General features: G+C 41.7%; 1 protein-coding gene across 10 annotated transcripts in view; it reads left to right on the forward strand.

Moving 5' to 3' along the window:
• Positions 1–5,894: 5,894 nt before the first annotated feature.
• The window catches only part of ZNF169 (zinc finger protein 169), a 45,814-nt gene continuing 35,128 nt past the window's right edge, over positions 5,895–16,580 (forward strand). For 2 of the 10 annotated variants that reach the window (XM_072760820.1, XM_072760844.1), the window contains exons 1-3: positions 5,923–6,043; positions 9,579–9,696; positions 12,897–13,016. The gene's annotated coding sequence lies outside the window, so the exon portion shown is untranslated. Of the gene's footprint in view, positions 6,044–9,578; positions 9,697–12,896; positions 13,017–16,580 lie in introns of all 10 variants that reach the window. The other 8 variants (XM_072760809.1, XM_072760839.1, XM_025984477.2 and 5 more) reach the window with 5 other exon arrangements.

The raw sequence follows: 16,580 nt of genomic DNA on the forward strand, positions 1-16,580 counted from the left end.
AAATGAAAGCGACTTTTAGGATCCCTGGGTGGCTCAGTTGGTTTAAGCGTCTGCCTTCAGTTCAGGTCATGATCCTGGAGTCCAGGGGTCAAGCCCCATGTTGGGCCCCCTGCTCAGTGGGGAGTCTGATTCTCTCTTTCCCTCTGTCCCTCCCCTTGCTTATTCTCTCTTTCTCTCAAATAAATAAAATCTTTTAAAAATTGAAAGCAACTTTTAAGATTTCTGAGACATATGTTTTCTCTCCCCAAATTTAATATAACAATTATCTCTATCAAGCATTCAAGCCTAATTTTGCCCCACTTTTGAGGCAAAACCCTTTTGAGTACTTTCCTCCAGGCCCATGTGAATTATGAAGGTTTTTCAGTCTGGGGGGAACAGGCACTATTCCTGGACTATGTGAGCTCACAGTATTTCCTCCTAATCCTGTCCAGGGGTTCTTTCCTAAGTGTTGTACAAGTGTGACTTGCTCAGCACTCAGCTGATACTTGAAGAGGGAGAGCCTTCACTTGGGTTTCCCTTCTCTGGCTTATGACCTGAAATTTCTCTCCATCCAGGGAAGTTCAAATGCTTATGTGATTTATTACTTATTCATTTCTCAAGGTCACTGCTCTTCATTGTCTTATATCAACCATCTTCAAACCTATCTCCTCATATATTTTGTCCTTTTAAAATTTATTATAGGCAGGAGGCTAAATCTGGTTCCTATTACTTCATTTTGATCCAAAGTTAATAGGAAGTAATTTGAAAACATTTGTCAAGCTCCTAGAAAAAGAATGTGTGTTTCTTTATAAACACCTTGATATTTCTGAGCTCTCTGTTCTGTTACAACTAATCAATGATTTTTGTATAAAAATAACTTAAAGGGACACCTGGTGGCTTAGCAGTTGAGCATCTGCCTTTGGCTCAGGGCTTGGTCCCAGGGTCTGGGATCAAGTCTCACATCGGACTCCCTGCAGGGAGCCTGCTTCTCCCTCTGCCTGTGTCTCTGCCCCTCTCTCTCTCTCTCTCTCTCTCTCTCTCTCTGTTTCTCATGAATAAATAAATAAAATCTTTTAAAAATAATTTTAATTATTATAGCTTTAAGTGTTTTCACATTTACTTTGTAAAAATTGAATAAAAGGAAACCTGGTTTAGAATAGAGTCAGAAGGACAGCAGGGAACACTCTCACACCCTCCCACATTACCACTCAAGGTCGTTGGCAGACCCAACAGGAAGAGATGTATCTTGTAAATGGACTCCTTTACTAATCCAGCAGGAGGAAGGAAGGTTTCTTCTTTCTCTGCCACAGCTCAGCCAATGAGAAGTCACTACACTGCCAGCTCCCTATTTATTCCAATGGACTTTTAGTTTACAACAATCCCTCCCAAATTCTCCTTTCCTCTATAAAAGGACCTTTCTCTCCTTTGATTTCTGGATTCACTGATGGTTTGCCACAGCTTGCGTGTCCTGGGTTGCAATCCTTTGCTATTCCCAAATAAACCTATATTTTGATGGTAAAATAACTGACAGTTTTATTTCTAAGTTTAACATTACTTTTGATCAGAGGTGAGATTCAGCAATGACCCTCAATCACTCCAAGGCTGGTGAGCAAACAGGTGCTGGTGCCCACACAGCCAACTGGGCTTACTGGGTCCTGCTGACCATTTAGTTTGAGTTTAAATTTTTTCCTGGGTTTTGAGCTCTGCTCTGTGTTCTAGCTCTCTGGGCTTTATTCAGGCTCAGTTGTAAGGTTTTGTTGTACCTATTTAGCCTCCAGTCTGATCCCTTTTTGGAACTGGGCTGTCCTTACTGGAACCATGCTGGCCTTTGGTCTGATTCCTTTTGGAGCCAGACTGTTCCTGTTGAAACTGTGTTGTTTCAGGATTTTTCTTTATACTCTAGATAAAAACCTCTAAGAAATGGGATCTCAGTACTTTGAGGGTACCCACTCAACCCCACAAACATTGGGACTCCAGCTGCTTTTATTTTTAAAAAGACTATGATCCTTCCTCATGTGCACTGACTTAACCCAAAAGTAATTTATTTTACCTTTTTTATTTGAGGATAGCTGACACACTCTGTTATATTGGTTTCAGATGCACAACATAGTGATTTGAAAAGTTTATACAAAAAAAAAAGTTTATACATTATGCTATATTCACCTTAAGTGTCGCTACCATCTGTCACCATACATCACTATCACAATGTTATTGACTATATTCCTTATGCTGTGTCTTTTATTCCCATGATTTATTCATTCCATAAATGGAAGTCTATATGTCCCACTCTCCTTCACCCATTTTGCCCATCACTTCACCTTCCTCCTTTCTGGCAACCAATAATTTCTTCTCTGTATTTATAGTTCTGATCCTGCTTTTTGTTTATTCATTTGTTTTTTTTTAAAGATTCCACATATGAATGAAATCATATGGTATTTGTCTTTCTCGGTCTAATTTATTTCACTTAGCATAATACTCTTTAGATCCATCCATGTAGTTGTGAATGGCATGATCTTATTTGTGGCTGTGTAATATTCTATTGTATGTATGTATGTATGTATGTACCATATCTTCCTCATCCATTTGTCTATTGATGGACTCCATAACTTGGCTATTGCTGATAATGCTGCAATAAATATAGAGGTGGATGTATCTTTTCAAGTTAATGTTTTAATTTTCAGTGAGTAAATACCCAATAGTGGAATTATTGGATCTTATAGTATTTCTATTTTTATTTATTTTTTTTGTAGAACTTCTATACTGTTTTCCACTGTGGCTGTACCAGGTTATACTCCCACCGAGAGTGGATGAGGGCTCCTTTTTCTCCACATCCTCGCCAACGCTTGTTATTTCTTGTCATTTTGGTTTTAGCCATTCTGACAGATGTGAGGTGATATCTCATTATGGTTTTGACTGACATTTCCCTTATGATTGTGATGTTGAGCATCTTTTTGTGTGTCTTTTGGCTATATTTATATTTCTTTGGAAAAATATCTATTCAGGACATTTATTTGTTTATTAATATTTATTAAATTGGATTGTTTGGTTTTTTGGTGTTGAATCATACACGCATTTTTTTTTTACATATTTTGGATATTAACTCATTATTGGATATATAATTTGCAAATATCTTCTCCCATTCAGTAGGTTACCTTTTTGTTTTGTTAATGGCTTCCATCACTAGACAAAACCTTTTTATTTTGATATAACCCCAATAGTTTATTTTGGCTTTTGTTTTCCTTGCCTTGGGAGACATGTCTAAAAAGTACAGATTTCCCAGAATGGAAGCAGACGGCACCTGACCACATAGATTTCCCACGATGTCTGGACCAGGCCAGGATACCTTCTTCTCACCGTTGTTTCTTCTCTCTTTTGTAGGAAGACAATGCCCCTTTCTGCTTTATCCAGTCCTTGTGAAAGAGGGAAACCTCTTCTTTGTATCTTTTTAAAACGGCCTCATTATGATCCCAGGACAAGTTAATTTTCACTTGCTTTCTTCAAAGGGTTAGAAGATTCAGAATTCACAAAAGCCTTCTTTCTTCTGAACTGTTAACTGACTTCGGATTCTTATCCAAATTCATGGTCTCTGAATTGGCAGGCTTATAAGCTGTATCATCAATAGAAGATTTGATTCCAAACAGTTCTTTTGAGATAACAACACTGTTTTAGAATGTTTTTGAGTTGTGCTGGTTTTGCAAAAAGTTCATCAGCTGTTGTTTCATATTTATATCTGCATGGTATCTTCCCAAATGTACTTGGTTAATTCTTTCTGTTTGCTCCTGCGCTATCCATGAATCAACTTTTGTGGTTGCTTCTGGCAGAAACTTCCAGGAGGTATACATGACCCCACATTTGCCTTTGTGAGAACCACTCTTCCCTAAGTTGGAATAAATGCCGATAGATATATCAGTTGGCTACTTTTAGACCTAGATTCCTGGTTTAGAACCATTATGAATTGTTATCTTACTTCTGTTGTGTATAATTAAGTTTCATATCTTGTTGCCTGTAAAACCTAAAACAAACAAACAAACAAACTTGATGTACTCAAAAAAGCAATGCAGGCTCAACCCTTCAAGGTGAGCTTCAACACTTATGATCTTGAGAAGACATGGACTTCATGTTAGAGTACCTGAGAGTTCTCCCTCCTAAGCTTTCTTGTTACTCAAATGTGGCCTTAAGTGGTCTCCAACTGCTATGCATTTTCCCTCTGATGTAGGCCATGACGACCAGGAAACATTTTTCCTGGCAGAAAGGGACAAAACCACTAAACACAAAAAACCTGACTCTTGATCAGCAGTGCTTTTGAAGAAAGATCTTGATCAAAAGAGGGAAAGGTGGGGCACCTGGGTGGCTCAGGAGTTGAGAAGCTCCCTTTGGCTCAGGGCGTGAACCTGAGGTTCTGAGATGGAGTCCCGCACCTGGCTTCCAGTAGGGTCCCTCTGCCTATGTTTCTGCCTCTGTTTCTCATGGATAAATAATCTTTAAAAGAGGGGGGAACATGAAAATAAAAGGAAATCTCATTTAGAATAGGGGAAAAAAAAAGAATGGAGCCAAGAGGCTGGCAGGGGGAGCTTTCAATTCTTAGCTCTCATGGACAATTGGAGATCCAATAGGAAGAGATAAACATTGAGATACTTCTTTACTACTCCAGGAGGAGTTAGTTTTCCTCCCCTCCCCTGCCCCCTGTAGCATCTCTGCCAGTAAGAGATGATCACAGCTCAGCCAATGAGAAGCCGCTACACTTCCGGCTCCTGATTTTCTCCAATGGACTTTTACTTTACAACAGCCCCTCCCAGCCTCCTCTCTTCTTTTTTTTTTTTTTTTTTTTAAATTTTTATTTATTTATGATAGTCACAGAGAGAGAGAGAGAGGCAGAGACACAGGCGGAGGGAGAAGCAGGCTCCATGCACCGGGAGCCCGATGTGGGATTCGATCCCAGGTCTCCAGGATCACGCCCTGGGCCAAAGGCAGGCGCCAAACCGCTGCGCCACCCAGGGATCCCAGCCTCCTCTCTTCTATAAAAGAACTTCCTCCACGTTGCTCCTGGACTTGATGGTTTTCCCAAAACCTGCTTGTCTGGGATTGCAATTCTCTATTTCTCAGTGAACCCGTTTTTGCTGGTAAAATAGCACTTTTATTTATGGGCTTGAGCCCATTGTGGGACTTGAACTCACAAGTCAAGATCAAGATCTGAGCTGAAGTCAAGAGTCTTACTTAACCGAGACACCCAAATGCCTCTGGCAGTTTTATTCTTTTTTTTTTTTTTAAGGAATGAATGAATGAATTAATTAATTAATTAATTAAATTTGAGAGAGCACGCATGGGTGCGCAGGAGCCAGGGGTAGGGGCAGCGGGAGAGGGAGAGGCAGACCCCCTACCCAACTTGGGGCTCCATCCCAGGACCTCAGGATCATGACCTGAGCTGAAGGCAGATGCTTAACCGCCCCTGGCAGTTTTATTTTTATTTTATTTTTTATTTTTTATTTTTTATTTTTTTGGCAGTTTTATTTTTAAAGTTAGAATTTTTATTTCATTTTTGTTCTAATTACTATTTTTTATGATCCAGTATCTTCTTTGAAAGAGAACAATGCCAGTATCTTTGGCATTTGTTAGAAGTGCTTTCATTTTTACTGTAATTTAAATGTAAACACAGGGGTGGATCTCTGCAGGATGGACAAGTACACAGTCATGTAGCTATTTTATTATTCAGCAAAAAATACAAGGGCCCTGTAAATCAATAGGATTTTCCAGTCACGTGAAGCACCCTTCTCTTGTAGGGGAAAGTCAGGTTGCCTCGACCTGCCCGATAACTTCCCCACGTCCACAAAAGCCTAGGAGACTAAGGGAGTCCCGGCGTGGAGGGGTCCAGGCGAGTGCTGCCCGCAGCCACCGCATGGGGTCGCCCGCGGCGCGGTGCAGTCGGGAGGCGACGGCGCAGGCGCGCTGCGCACTGAGGCACTGAGGCACTGTGGGTAATGAAGACCCGCGCCCGGGGCGCTGCGGGTAGCACCGCCCCCCGGCCGCCGGCGTCGCTAGTCCCGGGGAGCGCGGCGGGGCTCCGAGGGTGAGCTCGTCAGCCGCGGCCGCGGCCCGGGGGAGGCCGGGGAGCTCGGGGTTCTCGGCGCGGTCGGAGCGGCCCGCCTGGGAGGGGCGGTGGGCGACCTCCCCGCGGGCGGGGGCGGGGGTGGGGGGCTGCCCGGGGCGACCTGCGTGGGGGCGCGGGTCGGTGGAGCCCGTGCGCCCGGGCGTGGGGGAAGGTCGGCCCGGGGCAGCCTGGAGACGCTCGGGTCCGTGTGGCCTCGGGCCGGCGGGGTCCTTCGCCGCGGCCCCCGGGCCCCGCCGCTGGCCGCCCCCGCGGGCCCCCCGAATCACCCGGCGCGGGGCAGCGGAGGCTAAGACCTCGCCCCGAGGTCATTTTTGAATTTCGTTCGGAAAGTGGAAGGCAGGCGGAGGCGCGTGGGGGGGCCGCCCTCGCCGTGCGGAGCGCAGGGCAGGCGGCTGCGGGCTTGCGGGCGTCGCGCGGGGCGGTGGGAGGACGCGTCGGGCGGGGGCGCGTCCCCGTGGGGCGGTGGTGCTGCCGCGGGCCCTGCTGTGCGCGGCGCGGAGCCGCAGGCGTCGCCGGCTTCACTCGCGAGCTTTCCAGCGTCTCGCAGGTGCCCTCCGCCGTATTCGCGGGGCTGGGCAGCGAGCGCAGAACCAACGCGGGAACAGTGCTGTTGGGGGAGGGCAGTGTGGTGTTGGCCGCATTGGGCTTTCCTCGGCCGTCCTGGCTCTTGGGTCGCGGAGAGCGGTGGTAAATGGTGCGGGAAGGACTGCATAGGCTCTACCCTGGAGCTAGCGGTTCACCTCCAGAGTTGATGAAAAAAATTTGAAAGAGGTGCTCTATTTTAAAAGATTATCTCATGCATCTAATGCTGATTTAAACATTGATTTTCTCCTGATCCTTGGTCGCCTCCCCTAATGTTACTGACAGGAACCAGGCCGTCCAGTGTTTGCAGTCTGCATATCCAGCCCTTTATTTATTCATTTTTTAAAAAAGATATTCCCTTATCTTTTTTTTTTTTTTTTAAGATTTAATTTATTTATTCATGAGCGACACAGAGAAAGGCAGAGGGAGAAGCAGGCTCCATGCAGGGAGCCCGACGTGGGACTCCATCCCCGATCCCCAGGATCAGGCCTGGGGCTGCTTTTGGGGGATGTGGAGGGAGATGGGGTTATTACATTTAAAATTTATTGTGAAAATTTTACAAACACAGCCCAAAGTAGCAAGAATATTGAAAGATCGTGTCTCTACCCCTCACCCAGCTTCAGCATTTGTCAACGTTCTCTTTTTTTTCCCCTTCTGGTTTTCTCTGCTCAAGTATTTTGCAGCAAATCCCGCACATCATTTTACCTGTGAATACTTCAGTATGCATCTCTTATGAATAAGGAATTTTTAAAAATGTTTATTAAAATTTGTGTTAAAGTATAATAAACATAGAATGTTATATTTGTGTACAGCATATTGACTCAGCAATTTTCTACATGACTAGATGCTTACCTTGATAAATATAGTTACTGTCACTATACAATGTTATTGCAGTATTATTGGCTATATTCCGTATGCTGTACTTTTCATCTCTGTGACTTATTTTATAGCTGGAAGTTTGCACCTCTTAATCCCCTTTATCTATTTTGCCCATACCCCCACCCCCACCATTTTGTTCTCTGTATCTTTGAGTCTGTTTTATGTTTGTTCATTTGTTTTGTTTGTACATCGGTTCATCTATCAGTGGACCCTCAGGTTGCTTCCATATCTTGGCTGCTGTAGATAATGCTGTAATAAACAGGAGTGCGTGTATCTTTTTGAATTAGCATTTTCATTTCTTTGGGTAAATACCCAGTAGTGAAATTACTGGATCATATGGTAGTTCTATTTTTAAGTTCTCTAGGAAGTTCTTTTTTTCACCACAAGTCTTTTTAATACTAGCCATTCTGACAGGTGTGAGGTGGTATCTCATTGTAGCTTTGATTTGCATTTCCTTGATGAGTGATGTTGAGCATCTTTTCAAGTGTCTGTTGGCCCTCTGGATGTTGTTTTTGGAAAAACATCTATTCAGATCCTCTGCCAATTGGGAAATTGTTTTTTTTTTTTCTTTTTTCTTTTTTTGGTGTTGAGTTGTGTAAGTTCTTATGTATTTTGGATTATTAACCACTTATTAGATATATCATTGGCAAATATCATCTGCCATTTAGTAGAGGTTGTCTTTGTTTTGTTGGTCGTTTTTTACTATACAAAAGCTTTTTTATGTTGATGTGGTCAGAATAGTTTATCATTACTTTTGTTTTTCTTGCCTGAAGAGGCATATTTTGTAAAATGTTTCAACAGCTGATGTCAGAGAAATTACTGCCTCTGTTTCCTTGTAGGAATTTTATAATTTCAGGTTTCACATTTAGGTATTTATTTTTAAAGATTTTATGTATTTATTCATGAAAGAAACAGGCAGAGACATAGAGGGAGAAGCAGGCTCTTCACAGTGAGCCTGATGACATTTAGGTGTTTAATCCATTTTGAGGGTTTTTCTCTTTTTAAAATTCCAAGACAGTTAACATCAGTGTTACATTAGTTTCAGATGTACAATATAGTGATTCAGTAATTCTATACATTACTTAGAGCTCATCAGGATAAGTGTATAATAAATCATTTTCACCTATTTCACCCATCTTCCCCTCCCCTTCTTCTCTAGTAATCATCACTTTGTTCTCTATAATTGAGTCTGTTTTTTTGTCTTTTTTCCTCCCTTTGTTTACTTGTTTCTTAAATTCCACATATGAGTGAAATCATCTTGTATTTGTCTTTTTCTGACTGGCTTATTTCACTTAGCATTTTGCCCTCTAGATCCATTCATGTTGTTATGAGATTTCATTCTTTTTTTTTTTAATGTCAGATAATTCCATTTTTTTCTGTGTGTGTGTATCAAATCTTCTTTATCCATTCTTCTATCATTGGATAATTAGTTTGCTTCCATATTTCTGCTATTGTAAATAATGCTGCAGTAAACAGGGGTACATATATCAGTTCAAATTAATGTTTTCATATTCTTTGGGTAAATACCTAGTAGTGAAATTACTGTATCATGTGGTAGTTCTTTTTTTTTTTGAGGGACCTCCACACTGTTCCACAGTGGCCACACCATTTGCATTCCCACCAATAGTGGAACCCTGCTTGAGGGTTCATTTTTCGCCACATCCTTTTCAACACTTGTTTCCTGTATTTTTTATTTTAGCCATTCTGACAGGTGTAAGGTGGTGTTTTGTTGTGGTTTTGATTTACATTTCCCTGATGATTAATGATGTTGAACATCTTTCCATGCATCTCTTGGCCATCTGTCTTCTTTGGAGAAATGTGTTCTGCCTATTTGTAATTGGTTTATTTGGGGGCTTTCTGGTGTTGAATTGTACAAGTTCTTCGTATATTTTGGATATTAACCCTTTATTGCCTGTATCACTTGCCAATATACCCATCCAGGATGTGTTTTAGGTTTGTTGATTGTTTCCTTTGCTGTGCAGAAGCTTTTTATTTTTTTTTATTTATTTTATTTTATTTTTTTTTATGATAGTCACACACAGAGAGAGAGAGAGGCAGAGACACAGGCAGAGGGAGAAGCAGGCTCCATGCACCGGGAGCCCGACGTGGGATTCGATCCCGGGTCTCCAGGATCGCGTCCTGGGCCAAAGGCAGGTGCCAAACCGCTGCGCCACCCAGGGATCCCAGAAGCTTTTTATTTTGATGTAGTCCTAATAGTTTGTTTTTGCTTTTGTTTCTCTTGCCTTAAGAGACATATCTAGAAAAACGTTGCTGTGGCTGATATCAGAGAAATTACTACATGTGCTCTTACCGGATTTTTCGGTTTCAAGTCCCACAATTAATCAATTTTGAGTTTATTTTTGTGTATGATGTAAGAAAGAGATCCTGTTACATTCTTCCACATGGAGCTGCCCACTTTTCCCAACACCATTTGTTGAAGAGACTTTTTCCCATTGCATATTCTTTCCTGCTTTGTTGAAGATTAATTGACATTCTAATAATGGGTTTATTTCTGGGTGTTCTTTTCTGTTCTACTGACCTATGTATGAGTCTACTTTTTGTGCCAGTATAATGCTGTTTTGATTACTACAGCTTTGTAATATATCTTGAAATCTAGAATTGTGATACCTCCGTTTTTGTTCTTTCCTAAGATTGCTTTAGCTATTTGTAGCTTTTTTGTGGTTTCATACAAATTTTAGGATTTCTTGTTCTAGATCTGTGAAAAAGGCTAATGATGTTTTCATAGGGATTGTATTTAATGTGTAGATTGCTTTGGTAGTATGGAGATTTTAACAATAATTATTCTGATCCATGAGCATGGGATGTCTTTCCATTTATGTCATTTTCAATTTCTTTCATCAGTGTTTTATAGTTTTCAGAGTATAAGTTTTTTACCTCCTTGGTTTAGTTTTTTCCTGATTTTATTATTTTTGAGGCAACCATAAATAGGATTGTTTTCTTTCTCTTTCTGCTACTTTGTTATTAGTGTGTAGAAATGCAACAGATTTCTGTATATTTACTTTATTTCCTGTGACCATACTGGACTCATTTATCAGTACTAGTAGTTTGTGTGTGTGTGTGTGTGTGTGTAGTTTGGCTTTTGTTTTGTGGTTTTTTTGTTTGTGTGTGTGTGTGTGTGTGTGTGTGTGTGTGTGTGTGTGGAGTCTTTAGGGTTTTCTGTATATAAGTTTCATGTCATCTGCAAGCAGTGCAAGTTTTACATCTTTTTTACCAGTTAGGATGCCTGTTATTTCTTGTCTAATTGGATTGGTATGGCTAGGACTTCCAGTATCATATTGAATAAAAGTGGTGAGAATGGATATCCTTGTCTTGTTTTTGATCTTAGGGGAAAAGCTTTTAGTTTTTCACCATAAGTATGATGTTGGCTGTGGCCTTATTTTGCTGATGTATATTCCTTCTAAACCTGCATTGGGGAAGGTTTTTATCATGAATGGATGTCGTTCTTTGTCAAATGTTTTTTTCCTTTTTGCATCTGCTGAAATGATTATATGGTTTTTGTGCTTTCTCTCATTGATGTGATATATTACATTGGTTGGTTTGTGAATACTGAACCACCCTTGCAGCCCAGGAATAAATCCCACTTAATTGTTGTAAATGATTTTTGTAATGTATTGTTGGGTTTGGTTTACTAATATTTTTTGAGAATTTTTGCATCTATGTTCATTAGAGATGCTGGTCTGTATTTCTTTTTTCTTTTTTTTTTTCTCTTTCTTTTTGTGGTGTCTTTATCTGTCTTTGGTATCAGGGTAGTGTTGGCCTCGTAAACGAATTTAGAAGCTTCCTTCTTCTATTTTTTGGAATAGTTTGAGAAGAGTATTTACTCTCTTTTAAATGTTTGGTAGAATTCACTTGTGAAGCTGTCTGATCCTGGACTTTCGTTGGTTGAGAGGTTTACCAGTGATTCAGTTTCACTGCTGGTTAAAGGAATAAGATGCTGGTTTCATTGATCTGTTCTATTGGATTTTGTAACTTCTATTCCATTTACTTCTGCTCTAATCTTTATTATTTCTTTCCTTCTACTGGCTTTGGTTTGTTTTTTTGTTTGTTTGTTTGTTTTTTGCTTCTTTAAGAGGTGTAAGGTTAGGTTGTTTGAGATTTTTCTTGCTTCTTAAAGGTAGGCCTGTATTGCTATATACTTCTCTTTTGGAAGAGCTTTTGGTGCATCTCAGAGATGTTGGACTGTTACGTTTTCATTTTTATTTGTCGCCATGTACTTTATTTTTTTCTTAAAAATTTTAAAGCCTATTTTTAAAAAAAGATTTTATTTATTTATTCATGAGAGACTCAGAGAGAGAGGCAGATACACAGGCAGAGAGAGAAGCAGCCTCCATGCAGGAAGCCCGGTGCAGGATTTGATCCCAGGACTCCGGGATCATGTCCTGAGCCAAAAGCAGACACTCAACTGCTGAGCCACCCAGGCGTCCCATCGCCATGTACTTTTTGATTTCTTCTTTGATTTCTTAGTTCACCCATTCATTAGTAGCATGTTATTTAACTTCCATGTATTTGTGCTCTTTCCAGATTTTTTTCTTGTGGTTGATTTCTATTTTCTTAGGGTGTGGTCAGAAAAGATGCATGGTATGATTTTGATCTTATTGAATTTGAGACTTGTTTTGTGTCCTAACATGCGATCTCTTCTGGAGACTGTTCCATATGCACTTGAAAAGAATGCATATTTTGTTTTAGGATGGAATGTTGTGGATAATTCTGTTAGATCCATCTGGCCCAATATGTCAGTCAAAGCTAATGAGTCCTTGTTGACTTTCTGTTTGGACAATCTGTTAATGTAAGTGGGGTGTTAAGTTCCCTTACTATTATTTTATTACTATTAATTTTCTCCTTTATGTTTATTAGTAGCTGTTTTTTGTATTTGGGTCTTCCCATGTTGGGTCACAAATATTTACAATTGTTACATCTTTTGTTGGATTGTTCCTTCATGATTATGTAGTGTCCTTCTTTGTATCTTGATTTTGTCTGTTTTATAGTCTGTTTTGTCATATATATATGGCCACCTTGGCTCTCTTATCACTTCCATTTGTGTGATAAGTGCTTCTCCATCCCCCCCCCCCCTTTTTTTTTAAGATTTTATTTATTTGACAGAAAGAAAGAGAAAAGGAGAGGGAAGCAGGGAGGGAGGCAGGCATAAGCAGGGGGAACAGCAGGCAAAGGGAGATGAAGAAGCAGGCTTTCTGCTGAATAGGGAGCCCAAGACGGGGCTCCATCCTAGGACCCTGAGATCACCATCTGAGTCAAAGGCCAACACTTAACCAACTGAGCCACCCAGATGCCCCTCCATCCCTTAACTTTCAATCTGTATGTGTGTCATTAGGTCTGAAATGAAGCTCTTGTGGACAACATGTAGATGGGTCTTGCTTTTTTATCCATAATGCCATCCTGTGTCTTTTGATTGGTATATTAGTCGATTTACATTCAAGGTGATCATTGTCAGGTATGTATTTATTGCCATTTTGTTAACTTCTTTCATGGTTGTTTTTGTGGTTCTTGTCTGTTCCTTTTTTTCTTTTTGTCTCTTAGTTTGCTGGCTTTCTTTAGCAACATACTTCACTTTCTCTTTGTTTTTTGCTTATCTGTTACTGGCTTTTGATTTGTTATTATTAGATTTATAGATCTCATGTATATAGCAGTTTATGTTAAGTTGATGGTCGCTTAAGTTTGAACCTGTTCTTTATTCCTCTCCCTACCATGTTTTAGGAATATGTATCATACTTTACACTCCTTTATTTTGTGAATCCTTTGACCGATGTTTTTTAAAGATTATATTTTTATTTATTTGAAAGTGAGAGTATGCAAGTTGGGAGAGAAGTAGAGGGAGAGGGACAGGCAAACTCTGAACTATGTGCAGAGTCTGACATGGGGCCTGATGTCTTGACCCTGAGATCAGGACCTGAGCTGAAATCAGTAGTTGGACACTCAACTGACTGAGCCACCCAGGAGCTCCTCCCTTGACTGATTTTTATAAATATACCTAGTTTTACTGCTTTTGTGCTTCCTACCTTTTTTACTCCTTCTTATGGTCTTTTGTTTCCACTGATAAAGTCCCGTTTAATGTTTCTTGGAGGGCTGGTTTAGTGGTCATGAATTTTCTGTAACTTGTCTGTTAAACTCTTTAGTGGTCTTTCTATTCTGAATGATAGTCTTCCCAGACAGAGTATTCTCCGTTGCAGATTTTTTCCTTTTAGCACTTTGAATATTTTATGCCACATTCTCTGGCCTACAGAGTTTCTGCTGAAAAATCAGCTGATGGCCTTATGGGGTTTCCTTATTTGTAACTGTTTTCTTTTCTCTTGATGCTTTTAAATTTCTCTCACTGCCTTTTGCCATTTTAATTACTATAGGTCTTGGTGTGGACCTCCTTGGGTTTATTTTGTGGGAGACTCTATGCCTCCTGCATCTGGATTTCTCTTTCCTCCCCTAGATACAGTAAGTTCTCAGCCATTTTTTTCTTCAAATAAATTTTCTGCCTCCTATTCTCTCTCTCCTTCTGGGATCCCCTATAATACAAATGTTACTATTCTTGATAGTGTCTCTTTGTTTCTTAAGTCTGTTTTCATTTTTTGTTATTGTTTTTTCTCTTTCTTGTTCAGCTTGATTACTTTCCATTTCTCTGTCCTCCAGGTTACTGATCCATTATTTTGCTTCCTCTAGTCTACTGTTTATTCCCTCTGATGTATTTTTAATTTCAGTTATTAAGTTTTTCATCTATGATTAGTTCTCTTTTATGTTTTTTATCTCTTTGTCAGGGGGTTTCATTGAGGTCCTCCACTCTTTCTCAAGTCCAGTGAGTATCCTTATGACCATTGTTTTAAATTCTCTATCAGGCATATTATTGCCATTTCATTTAGCTCTTTTGCTGTGATTTTGTTCTGCTCTTTCGTGTGGGACATATTTCTCTCATTTTGTCTGTCTGTTTTTGTGTGTTAGGAAAGTCAGCTATGTCTCCTACTCTTGAAAGTCATGGCCTTTTTTAAAAAAATTTTTTTATTAGAGAGCACAGGATGGTGGGGAAGGGCCAGGAGGAGGAGAACCAGACTGCCCACTGAGCAAGGAGCCTGCTGTGGGACTCGATTCCAGGACCCCAAGATCATGACCTGAGCTGAAGGCAGACGCTTAATGGACTGAGCCACCCAGAGGCCCCTGAAAGTCATGGCCTTATGGAGAATAGGTTTAGTGGTGTCCTGCTGTGTCTCCTGTTCACCAGAACCTGGCACTTCAGGGCTCTCCTGTGTGTTGCATGCACCCTGCTACCGTGGCAGAGCCGCTCTTACCTTTAGATTAGTCATCTGCGGTGGCTCTCTTTGCCTGTTGAAGGCAGGGTTTGGTCCCTGTGTTGTTGGTCAGCCAGTCTCGGCTGCCTTGGGCTTAGTTGAGTCAGACCAGGTGTGTGCCAGAGCTGTGGTAGCACCACACTGCAGGGTGCCTCTCTGTGTTGTCCCCTGAGAAGCTTTTGTTGGTGGATGGGCCCTGCAGTGTGACCAGTTGTCTTACTCCAGCCCTCTGTTGGGGCCGCAGTGGGACTTGTGTGTGTGGTTATCTTTCTTTCTCTCTGGGGCAGGAGTCACTGTGGAGGGGAAGCTTGCCCAGTGCCAGGCTTGTGGCACCAGTTTGGATGGGCTCTGCCAAGAGTGTATTGGAGGGGACAAATTCGCAGGGGAATGTGGATATAGGCCCTAAGGTCTCAGCAAGGATTGTGCAGGTCCATTGAGGGAAGGGACCTGGAGCTGCTTTAGAAGACTGCTGCCTCACTGCGGGGAGCATGGTGCACAGGGCCAGCAGGAGGGGCCAGCATCCCCTGGGCCTGAGGTCAATTGGGTTGGAGGGAATGGATCCTCAGAAGAGTGCAGGGTCAGGCATGGACTGTTAGCAAGGGTTGTGTGGGGCTGTTCTGGGAGAGCTGCAGCAAGGCCCGGCCTCGGGGCAGGGGTGGACAGGTCTGCAGGAGAACACGGTGGGATGGTGCTTTTAGCACATTAGGTGGCTCGTGTTCATGCTGTGCTGGTTCCTGCAGATGCTCATGTGCCATGTGCCTAGGCTGGGGGGTGAGGAAGGAAATGGTTCTAGCCAGCTCCTTTTTCCTGGAGAAGCCCCCAGAGATCCCTGCCCCTCCAGCACCTGCATGAGATTAGTAAACAGATGGCCCTCCCTTATCTCAGGCATTTCTCATAAAGGTGTTTCCATACTATATCTCCAAAGGGCCATTTGTTGTGCTATCTCTTTTAAGGACAGGGACTCAGTTTCCTATCACCCTCAGCTCTTCCAGAGCTGAGCCCACGGTTTTTAAAGTTCCAGGTATTAAGCTCCACAGGTTGATTGTAAGAACTTGAGAAATTAGGCTCCTCTGGCTTTCAAAGCCCAATGTTACCAGGACTGGTTTTCCCCAGAGGGTCCCCCATGCTTGGGGTGCAGAGTGTGGGGCTGTTTTCCTCTCCTCTCTGTGTATATGTGTCCCTCCCTCCCACAGACCGTCCCGCTGGTCTGTTTAGCGCCTGACTGTGCCTCCAGCCTTCTTACGCTGTTGGATGTGGCCCGTTCTCTACATGTTTTTGTTCTGCCAGTCCTTGGATCCTTTTCTGGGTTATTTGCACTGATGTAGGTGTTATCTAGTTGTGTCTGTGGTACGAATGGAGCTTAGGACCCTCCTATTCCTCCATCTTCCCCAGAACTCTTGACTATTACATTTCCCTTTTGCCAACACTGTGCTCTTTTTCATCACTGCAGCTTTATAGTTAGTTGTGGAATCTGGTCACGTTAGGCTCCTGACTTTGTTCTTCAGTATTGTGTTGGCTCTTTGGGGTCTTCGGCTTCTCATATAAACTTTAGAACGGGTTTGTTGATACCTCAAGATAATTTGCTAGGATTCTGATGGAGATTGCACTGGATATATGGAGCAAGTTGGCCTGTCAACAACATCCTATCTCCCTATCCATAACATGAACCATCTCTCCATTTATTTAGGTATTCTTTGATTTCTTTCAGAAATTTTGTGGTTTTCCTC

The sequence above is a fragment of the Vulpes vulpes genome, chromosome 1 (genome assembly GCF_048418805.1).
Source record: "Vulpes vulpes isolate BD-2025 chromosome 1, VulVul3, whole genome shotgun sequence".
NCBI classification, from domain to species: domain Eukaryota; kingdom Metazoa; phylum Chordata; class Mammalia; order Carnivora; family Canidae; genus Vulpes; species Vulpes vulpes.